Source organism: Cephus cinctus, unplaced genomic scaffold, assembly GCF_000341935.2.
Source record: "Cephus cinctus unplaced genomic scaffold, Ccin1 Ccin1_scaffold1922, whole genome shotgun sequence".
NCBI lineage: Eukaryota > Metazoa > Arthropoda > Insecta > Hymenoptera > Cephidae > Cephus > Cephus cinctus.
The window spans coordinates 227,312-238,412 of record NW_014334059.1 but is presented as its reverse complement, the minus strand read 5'-3'; the positions used below and the strand labels follow the sequence as shown (position 1 = coordinate 238,412).

General features: G+C 37.2%; 1 protein-coding gene across 7 annotated transcripts in view; it reads left to right on the top strand.

Moving 5' to 3' along the window:
* The first annotated feature begins 5,133 nt into the window (after positions 1-5,133).
* Positions 5,134-11,101, top strand: part of LOC107273986 (zwei Ig domain protein zig-8) — a 52,313-nt gene continuing 46,345 nt past the window's right edge. For 2 of the 7 annotated variants that reach the window (XM_025091287.1, XM_025091283.1), the window contains exons 1-3: positions 5,134-5,200; positions 5,271-5,309; positions 5,421-5,596. The gene's annotated coding sequence lies outside the window, so the exon portion shown is untranslated. Of the gene's footprint in view, positions 5,310-5,420; positions 5,597-11,101 lie in introns of all 7 variants that reach the window. The other 5 variants (XM_025091284.1, XM_015752698.2, XM_015752699.2 and 2 more) reach the window with 5 other exon arrangements.

Sequence of the window (11,101 nt, the reverse complement as noted above, 5' to 3'; positions counted from 1 at the left end):
ACGAAAAGCGGTATCGATACCATAATTTTGTCGAACAAAAGTGATAACGAGAATTTGGAAAATTTGTAACATTTCTCAGAAGCACGCAAACGTCTCATAGGAATTTCGGACGGGTGAGAAAAAAAAGTAAACTGGTCAAAATCCAGCGCGCTTTCTATTCTCTGACGTAGGTCGACAATTTTTTACTGAATCGAGGGTGCTCGGGGGATGAGCAAAGTGGCTTACAAAAGGCGCCGTAGACAGCAGGGACACCGACTACGGGCAGTCGGGGTAGAGCAGTGATGGTACAGACTCCAGGGATTCCGACAGGGATGAACACACCCCGTGCTTGACGGTCCTAACTATTCCAGCCCGTGCGTGCGTTACAATTAATCAAGCAAAAACTGTCAACTGCCATGACCCGATGTGTACGTCACACGGGTCTCGGGAAAGTATCGACCACAAACAATGGCTATTCGGAACGGTGTACCAACGTTGGAAAACTAGCTCGAGCGAATGCTGCTTGTCAGATCGAAATCCTTCGTGGTCCACCTACCCCCTGACCTGTTGCCACCCTTGTTACGCATCATTGTCATCTGTATATTATTTCATCCCCCATTCATCTGTTATCCGGGAACTTCGTCGATATTGTCAAACTGTCACTCTGGTGGAAATGAAACGAAAATTTTGACATTTGTAAATTTATTCTAAAAACAAAAAACTGACAAAGGATAAATACTCCCTTCATTCAGGTTTTTATTGTTTTTATTGTCAAATTCGGCGAAAGATATTGTTATGGACGAAGTGCGTGTTTATTGCTAATTGATTACTCTGTTGATCATACATGGTTCCGGTTTATTATATTTTCAAATTTTTTTTTTTGGTTTGTATAAAATTTATTGGCAATTCTGATCACGAGATTTTTAATTAGTCTTACCTGAATTCATATAGGATCGATTTTTTTTTTTTTAAATTATTGAAGCATGATATTTTTGGGAGAGATTACTTGAAGTATACTTGAGATTTGAAAAAGTTCTTAACAACTTGAGGTTAACGTCTCGAGTGGATACATCGTTAAGTTAAGGGTGCATTCATTCGGTTTAACTGAAGCTCGAGGTTTTTTTTTTTGAAATTGAAAAAACTTGACATTTCGACAAGAATTACAAGCTCCAATAGGCTTTTATATCACGTCGCGGCACGTACCGGCTGATTATGAAAGATTGTTGTTTCAGGCTGAATCCACAATTTGTATAGTAACGATGTAACCAGATGGGAGATGCGGGAAGGGATGTAAATCCGGGTGATTGGCCAAGCGATTCTTGTTCGTTATAACGACTGAATTATGCGCAATTTCATAGCGAGGAAATATGCCAGGATTTAGGCTAAAAAGTCATTTGAATTCGAGACTAGACTTTCACGTTGGACGTACACGGTAACGGTTTAATAGTGCAGGCACGTTTTCGCGCAGGCGGCTGCGGCCCAAGTTACTCGGAATCTCGCTGGAGTAATTTCCCATTCGAAAATCACGTTAGAAGATTACGGGGGCTGGAGCCGCCAGAGTTCGGGTTGCAACTGAGGCTCAACTTCCTCTGTAATGCAATGCCAATTCATAGCCCGTGATATCTTATACCCTATACCTTATACCTTGCACGTTGTACCTTAGACTAACCTACCCAGCAACCTACTTTGCTTATCTTGTGCCAAGTTCATTCTTCATTCTGCAAAGTTCAGCATCTAACTGGAATTGCCTTATCCCTCAGGTAGCACTTGATGACTCAAAAATTTCTTTGCTTAACAATAGTATACTCTCTCTCGGCAATTATCACCGACCCTTATACTGAACAGTGGCAGATTAAATAAAAATTTCTAAAAAAAAAAAATTTCAAAATACAATCGTAATTTCAGTGTCCTTTGATCCTCGTATATTTGTTTTCGCGTTATTATGGAAAATTGTGGAACATTACCGGGGAAAGAAGGGAACGAGGAACCAAGAAAAAATGGTTGATGTTTCGCAGGAATCGAGGGCTAAATCATCCCGAGGGAACCCCTTGGAATTCAAAGCTATCGTCCTAATAGGCTATCACCAGGTCCTAAAACTACGATCGCTCGTAGAGTAACTTATACCGCACGTGCGTTGACTCTTTAAAGTTTTCGACGGGCATTAGTCTTCGTCGACGTCGGGACGCCGTACGAAACATCGATGCACGCACCTGACGTCATCCCAGTACGGCTTCGTATCCCTTACGGGATAATTCACGATGAACTAAACTCTCTCGATAATCGGGATATCTACGGGTAAGCCGATTATTCGGTAAGGTTACTTGTCTGCGATATACACTGTTATAATATAACGGGTTTACACTTTGTAACGGGATAACGTTACTTCATAAAAGTTTGACCGGTTATTACGTGGTCCTTCAATAATAATCCAATCTGAGCCGTCCCGGACGGTGCACTAAAATGAGAATGGATTCTTCAATTTATGGAGTAAAAGGATTTTCTGGAGTTTCGGGAGAAGGAGAAGAGGATATGGTAAAAAAAAAAAAGTTGGACGAGTAATCTATCGAAATGGAAATACGTCACGTAGTTGGAATCACTGTAGAATCCATACAGGATCCGTAGCGACGCTCAAAACTTGAACTGGACTTCAAAAAGTATCCAGTCGAAGTGAGGCTAATGTTTTCAACCTATGCGATGCCGCTGAACTTCGCTAAAAGTGGATTTGAACTTGGCAAAGTTCAGAATAACTTTTCTGGTACGTGTGGCTTTCGTGATCGATTTTTTTTTTTCATCTTGTTTCTCTTTAGTCTGAGGCATCGAAGATTCTACAGCAATGCGTGTTCAAGGATCGGGATTTGCTCGGGATTATATATGACAGGTAGCCCTTTAAGATACACAATTTTTTCCATATTTGAGAATTTCATTTTTTTTTTTTTTTTTTTTTTTTTTTTTTTGTATACTGAGTATTGAAGATACTCGTGCATCAATCTTTGTCCTGAACTGTGCCATTTAACTTGGCCCACAAAATTTAAGTGATTGCCTATCTGCGGTGTGGTTTAAGCAAAACTCAAAATAGGTGAAAGTCATGGACAATTTTAAAAATGATTTGTAACTATCGCTAGAAATCACAAAAGAAAATTTAATGACAGCTGATCGGACACGTTGGTGGGAGTAGAAGAACGGAAATAACCTAGCATTTGAGTGATATTAAAAAAATTAACGAGAAATTGATTGGTCGTACTGGATCGATAAGACTTTAATTTACTAAAGTGCCACATGAAGAGTAATATACGTTTGCTACTTCAGTTCTACATATTTGAATTATAACGAGTATCACTTATGCTATATTCAATTGTCACTTAGAAAATATTCAATGAGTTCTTCGTGGAACATTCATACAATGTATCTTGGCCATATACTTTTTTTTTTATTTCAACTACCTTTTTTATTCTCGTTCACAGCACATGGAGCTTTCAAGTATAACCTTTGATTAATGAATCAACTGCTATATGTATACCTCGCAAACTTCAAGTTTATCCAATCCATCGAGTTTCGGAATTTCAACCAAGCAAAATAGTCTCGTCTCAAAATTTCTAAAAAACTCGCAAGGCACAGCACGTTAATTTTCAAAAATTTTATTTGCATACTTAACATTCCGCCTGTTTATTCTCGACTGTCACGTTGTAGAATTTTGAAAAGTTTCATTTACTTGGAAAAAAAAATTTCCAAAAAAAAGCTCCACTATTTGAAATTGCGTCACTGACTACGTTCGAAACGTTATATCTAACTGATCCACGTGCAGAGAAGCTTTTCAGCTTTTCGCATCTGCCGAGTGTTAGATTCGCTTCGACAAATAGTCTGTACGATTTGTTTCCGTATTGCGGCAATGTGCGACAAATTGGATTTTTGTTATTTCACCGATATCCAGAGTTACGGGTAAGGAGAGAGTATGGGCTGAATCGTCCGCGGGTTAAAAGAGACAGAGATAGAGAGATAAAGAGAGGTAGACACTAAAGTGATTAAGAAAAGTGAAGAATCCATGAGAAAAACTGATGAGGAGGAAAACAATTGAAAATAATAAAGAGGAGAAGTGATCGAACGATTCCATAATAGTGGCTATCTGACTCGAAGGACGGAAATCGATCAAAGGAGTGATCCATCAGCGTTAATTAGAAAAATAATTATCGTGAAATAAAATACACGTTCAGCATCGATCAGTGACAAATAATAAAAACGTTCATTTGGTTCTACAATATTAACTACAGGTGAATTTTTATCGTCGCGTTAAATCGTCACACGCAAGTTTTCACGTATGGCCTAAATGACACATTGAATGATAAACACAGTTGAAAACACAATTTCAATATGATTACGTATGATTGATCAACAGTGAATAATGAATGGCATAAAGAAATTGGACTAATTTTTAGACTGAATAGTAATGGCCGCTATCTCATGACTAGTGAATAATCCGATTATACGATGATTGAAAAGCTTCACGAAGTTTGGGAAAATTTTCACTATCCAGGAAGCTCATGTTAAAATTCAAACGTTTTTGGGATACAGGATTTTCGACTATGTATCTCGCTACAATATATTGTATAGACTGTATATAGTCTCTCGTAGTACAAGTATAAGGCTAACCCATTGTGGTTAGTGATGTATGGACGGTAGGAAAACCCGACCCGTCATGGACCTCATCTAGTTGAGTGTGTTTCTCACGAAAATTCGCATTTTGGACTACATCTTCTTATTTTCATTGGCAAAAATTTTGCCTGCATATTTTATTATGCGATTATCGAAATAAGAGCTTGGAGCAAAAGGTTTGGTATAATTTTTTATTACAGTACCTTGCATCAACATTTCTGTTGGGCAAGTTACGTAATTTTGTATTGCGTTCATGCTTACGTTTAAAAGAATTTTCTTTTCTTGTTTTACACTTACTGTTTATGTTTCAACAATGAAACAACAATTCTTTATAGTTCTGCGATGAAACAGCCTTTGTTGTGATGAGCACAAAGTAAGGGGTAAAAGCGCAAGACCATTTTCAGGTCATACTTGGGTTTATACGACCGCCGTGCGAGGCGCTACAATCCCAAGCTCGGAAAGCACGTGGAGGTGTGGAGGGAGCTTGCAAGCTTCAAAGCCGTCAGTCAGTACCCGGCCGTCATTCGATCAACAAGATTCAGATAAATCTTACGTTTCCTATTGACTGTGCACGGTGAGTCACTGAAAAAGTTCTTTCTGAGCTTTAATTGACATTTTGAATAATTAAAAATTTTGTGTTACAGTAGTAAAGCAAAAAATGCTGTTTCACGTAAATGATAAAGGTAATTTTTAATTAAATTTCATGCAAATATATATATATTTCTTTTTAAACTCACGGCTTCTCAATTAATTGCACATTGTATGCGTGACTATTGTTTTATTTTTGTACGTAGTGGACCTGTGGTGCAAAAACAGTAGTGAGCTCGAGTACGCGGAATAAAGACTGAACTTGAATTGAAAAAAAAAGAAGTTCAATGAGAAAGAAGAGGTAGAAAGAAAATTACCTCGAACTCGTTAAAAGTAAAACTTAAGAGCTGCTTCCAGGGAACTGCGAGGAGTATATAAAACGGCAAGTTAAATTTTCCGTGCTATTCCTCATATTTCATTCCTTCGAGTATCTCACGGCAAGATTAGCAGACTCACCCGTCCGCGCACATGCTAAAGCATTACATTCAGTACGCTCCGTTTCTCACTTAAACTTCAAAGAAAGTAGCCTAATGGGTGGATGGTAGTGAGTATAGAATAATTTTATAAATATTTTTGAGAAAGAAGAAATAAATGATTAATCTAATTTCGAATTCTCTTTTTATATTTGCCAATGACATTTTCTTTGCCTTAGTATGTACTATCCCTTCGTTTTTCACAGATCATTTCCAAGCTTCTTTTTTTTCTGTGAAATCAAATAAATTCTCATTTATGAATATTGAGCGCGATGAAAAGTGAAAACACGTGCACGAGAGTAACTTCTTCGTGTCTTAAGAAAATTCGCATAAATTTTCCGCGAATCTTGGATTTACGATGTAGGGGGCGTTACTTGCAGAGTCGCTGCCAATAATTTAATTCCGCGAAGCTAGTTACAATATTACGTTTTCGAATCATTTTCGATTTGCAGGAGGAAAAAATCTATAAAATAAGACTAATAATTTTTTTTTTCAAATTTCGTTTACAGATTTCCTTTGATTAGCTATAAAGAATTATAAAAATAATTATAGACAATTCCGACTACATTTTGCATTAAATGAATCTATAGGATTTAATTATTCAACCGATTATTTAGTATAAAAATTGCATTTTTCTTATTTCATCATTTATTCTTGTCGAATCTATATTTCGGCAAATTCACAGAATTCCAAAAACCGAAACTTTCTAACTTATCGTTGAAAGTTTGATAACGACGTTTCGATAATTTATTCCTTTCAGTATCGAATTATTAATTTCATCCATCAACCTTGGTCAACCTCATTATCGCTGTATACAAGTTTGAAGAAATAAATTATAAAATACATATGTCTGACATTTCAGTCGTTAAAACAGTGTTGAAAGCAAGTGGGTTAATAAATGAATAAATGAGGAAAACGGATATACGAAAAGGTCAACCCTCGTGTAACATAATCCCAGACGCTAAACAATTTGAAATTCTATGTAAAGAAAAAAAAAAAAAGAAAATCATTAATTACTTGTCTACATAGGAAGAATCAGATGATTTAAAGGTTTTAACATTTTATTTCATTTAGTATTAAAAGAGACAAAATGGATGCCTCTTTGAAATAATTATGAAATGGTGCTCTCGTTATTATAAATGTTCGGGTTCCTTCTTATTTTCGCATAAACTAGGTATAGTATACGTATGTATATTACCTACTTCCCTATTTAGTCTCCGGGTCACGAAAGTTCACCGTTTCGTACAGGAGAAGGCAAAGTTTGGAAATAAAAAAAAAATGTGGTCATTTCTCATCATTTCCGTCAAGCAAAATGACAGTTTGTGGATGTACTATACAGGGTGGTACACGCAACTTGCACACTTCTATAACTTGTAAAGTATGCATCGTACGAAAATATTTGGTGTACAAAATTTATACGGTTTTAAACCGTACGTTTTACGGTATTGATGGAGGGCTTTCAGGGATTTCAAATTCAACTTCGTGTTTGTAAATGAGATGCTACGCTCTTTATACAAAATTGTGAAAGAACGTGAAAATTCGAGTAAAAAAGTACTGTCCCTGCATTAGCCGTAAACCTAATAACTAACGAGTAATTTAACTTTGTTTCTTGAAATTTTTTTTTCAGAACAGTACTGTGTACTCTAAATTTCACGTTTTTTCATAATTTTCTAGAAAAAAATAGCATTGGATTTACAAACACGACGTTGACCTTGAAATTCTTGAAGCGCCTCCGCCAATAAATTTAAACTATGCATCACAAAAAGTATCCTTCGAAACCGTACAAATTTCATATATAACATTTTTCCATACGATGCATACTTTATAAGATATACCATGTGTGCAAGCTTCGTATAACGACGTTAGACGCGACTGCTTAGTATGGTAATACATCGATTAGCGAGTTCGTAATACATAACGTATGGAATTTCGAGGAAAAAAAAAAAAAAGAAGCAGCATAGAAGGTATGCGGTAGTAATTAGCAAAACGTTATGCAAACCTTCCCGTAAACTTCCTTCAATAATTTCGCAAAAACATGCATGGACAAAAAAAAAACAGGAGTGGAGAAATGGTTCGAGAAATTGTTTTTCTCGAAAAACTCGGCAAATTCCAGTAATTATTTGTACCTCGTAAATTTTACGTGAAAAAAAAAATATATCCTCGTGTTCTCCCTTCAAATAATATTCAAATAATTTACACTCGATTGAATTCAGCCGGGAATACGCTTTTGAACTTTATGGGGGGGTACTACGATTATAAATTGTTCTCCCATTAACACGTAAAAAAGGTCGAATAATTTTTGGTGACAGAAACGATTCGGTGGGCCTATAGCGTCGTAGGTCAAAGATTGCGATTAAAGAATTTCACGAAGGTGAGAAGTCGTAAAGTTGGTCGCAAGCTCGAAAATTCCACTTGGCCATTTCATTCTAACGTCAGAAATTGCTTCTTCGACGAAACCGTCACGCGACGTTACTCTATAAAAACGAAAAAAAAAAAAAAAAAAAAAAAAAAAAAAAAAGAAATCATAAAAAAAAAACACGAAACGAACTAAAACGATATCAAGATAAAGAATGCCCTTTCTCAAACGTTATCACCACTTGAGCTTTATGAGGTTAGGTTACCGTCAACGGTCTTAGCACCACTTCTGAACTTTTAAGATCACTCTATGGTATATCGTTCGTTGATTCTTGTTCGCCAAGATTCGAAAGACATTAAGTGACTCTGTCGGTCGCACATCTTGACTTGTCATCAATATGACAGCTAACGTCATCCGAGACGTCCACAAAGTTAACGTAGGTTGGTTCGCCAAGTTGAAGGAGGGTTAGGTGAGGTAAGGAAGAGCATGGGTGATCAAGTGAATTGATAGACACCGTGTAAATTAAATTACCCAGTGCGTGCCTATGAATATTCTATTCGATAATTATTTTATGTGCCAACCCTTCCGCAGCCACACGTGTATTGATATTCAGTAGTACTTTTGCTCGATCATCACTTTAGTGCTTGTCCTAACGTCGTCTGACGTCGAAACAAATTTGAGTTCCTTAAAATTCGAAATTATTCAATAATTTTTTCGACGCATGAACAGGAATCTGATAATTTAGAATATACGTAAGGTCCGTCATTCATTCCGTTGGCTATTATGAAAATGAAGCTTAGACTCTAATACGATGGCAGAACTGAAATTGTGATGTGGCCTTTAATGATAGCCGTCCGAGTAGTACGGAGCCCTCGGAGTATAATGCAATGGTGGTACCTTCCCCTGCCCCATTGCTGACCTCAGTGCTCTTCTAATGACCTGGGCTCTAAGCTCCACCTAGCTGCAGTTTCCAGAATGCTAATTGTCTCTTTAACAAAAGCTCCGCAGACCCGGGTACCAACCGACGGAGCAGGTTGTCGGAGGGTACAAAAGTCTGGGAATAGGTCTCGCGACTACCCCTTGAATTTTGCTATCGCGTTCAACCCCTGTTGTCACGGCCCTTTTCGCACCCTTCTCTACGGGAAGTACCAGACTCCCTACTTTATAAGTCTTTTTCACCCTCTACTCTTACCTCGAACGCCGTCTTCCCTTTTCTTTTTCGCTGTTTCACACGATACATTCGCCGAATAACGCACACACGCTCTATTCGGAAGATAAATGAATCTCTACGAGATTTTTTTTGTTCATTCAAATCGCCAAAATTCCATTAGATTTCGAGTTACAACAAATCTTTTGACGGGCCACAAAAAATTGTTTCTTATGGTCCTCGGTGGCATGGACCAACTTGTATGTCATGGGACTCCATATCAATCAGATTAATTATACGATGATTGATTTCTCTTCCGCCTTTGATTTCCGGTTCGATATGACTTTCAGGAACATGTCCTGGATATCCTCGTACAGACTCCGTGTAACTGGAACAACCGTGTTGTCATCTGCAGTCGATCAGGGCTGGTTAACCCAGCGTCAATACAGTCAGGACTAAGCAAACGAGATATCAGAGGTGGATTGAGGGTGGGTGTGATTTATGTCCCGAATCCTGTGAGGGTTGGTCCTGTTCATCCTACAGGATTTCGGTACAAGATGCGGAAGACATTCGTTTTGTTCGCGTAGGGAAACAATACGTTGTCATAAAAAAGAGTCTTGGGTCTGCTGCTGCTAAATTGTGAAAAAAATTATTTTCTCGCGTCACAATTTCTATGCTGTTGTCTTACGTAGACATTCGTATCACTTTACGGCTGATATTGCATAAAAAGGTTCAAAGTTCATCTTACGGAATATTCTTAGATCCAGTGTGTACTCGAAGCTCAAAGCTCGCACTGTACATTATCCTGGGCTGTACAATATTTCCAAATCATGAGTTCTTAGAATTTACGAATCCACGGACGTTTAGGTTTATTAAAGGTTTATTACGTAAAGGTTTATTCACAACGATCACTTGAAGGTAATTCTAACGTATAAATCAAATGGAGAGACTAACTTTAGCCGATCAGTCGTGCGAAATATCCTGTAAATGTTTACAGGGTATACGTGTATTTTGCATACGTATAAATTGGATATTTTCGTAAAATACTTTCTACAGCAAAATATTTACGCGAAAAAAATTTTTTTCTCTTGTCACGCGGACCGAAACTAATACGATATTTCTGCGTAAAACATGCACGATTATTTAGTTACACGGGATGTAAATTTTAAAAAAAATTATGCTTTTAACATCATCCGTACAAAAATCTTTTGCTGTTTTTTTTTTATGTTTATAAATGAATTTTCATAAAGCTTGACTTTTCCGATGCGTCTGTTCAAGGGTTGTATTCTATTTTTCAAGATTCCCGACAAAACCCTTTGGATTCGGACGGCAGATTTTCAGCAAATGACATTTATTTATGGGATTACCAGCATGAATGGATTCCTGCTGGCTGATGTGAACGGGAAACTGTTGGCCTTAATACCGGATATTTCAGCCATTGTTTCCGCGGTACCCAAACTGTTGTCTACGCTTCATCGGTCCTATTCAAATTAATTATTTCAAAACTGGAATTATACCAGAGGTGCCCCTTCCGACCGACTTCTTCATAATCCAACTCAAATTTCACGCTTGACTTTTCATCGATTAATTTATCTTACTTCTACTTTGTGTACAAAGAAATTTTTACTCAGATCCACTTTCCTTAGTCGAGACACGAACAACAAAATTCGTTAAGTCCTATGATTAGTCCCACCTAAACGTACAATCAAATTTTAACTTTTTTTTTTTGGTTTAGATTATCAAGAATTTCTTTTCGTTAAGAAAGCTAGTCTTTCCTAGTCTAGTCTTTCTTATAATTTGGGAAAATATTCACGTGCTCGCGTATTATGTGCTTGAGTGGAATTTACCACCTTCAATTTTCACGATACACGGATAACCCATTGACTGTAACTACGAAAGGCTTCTACGACC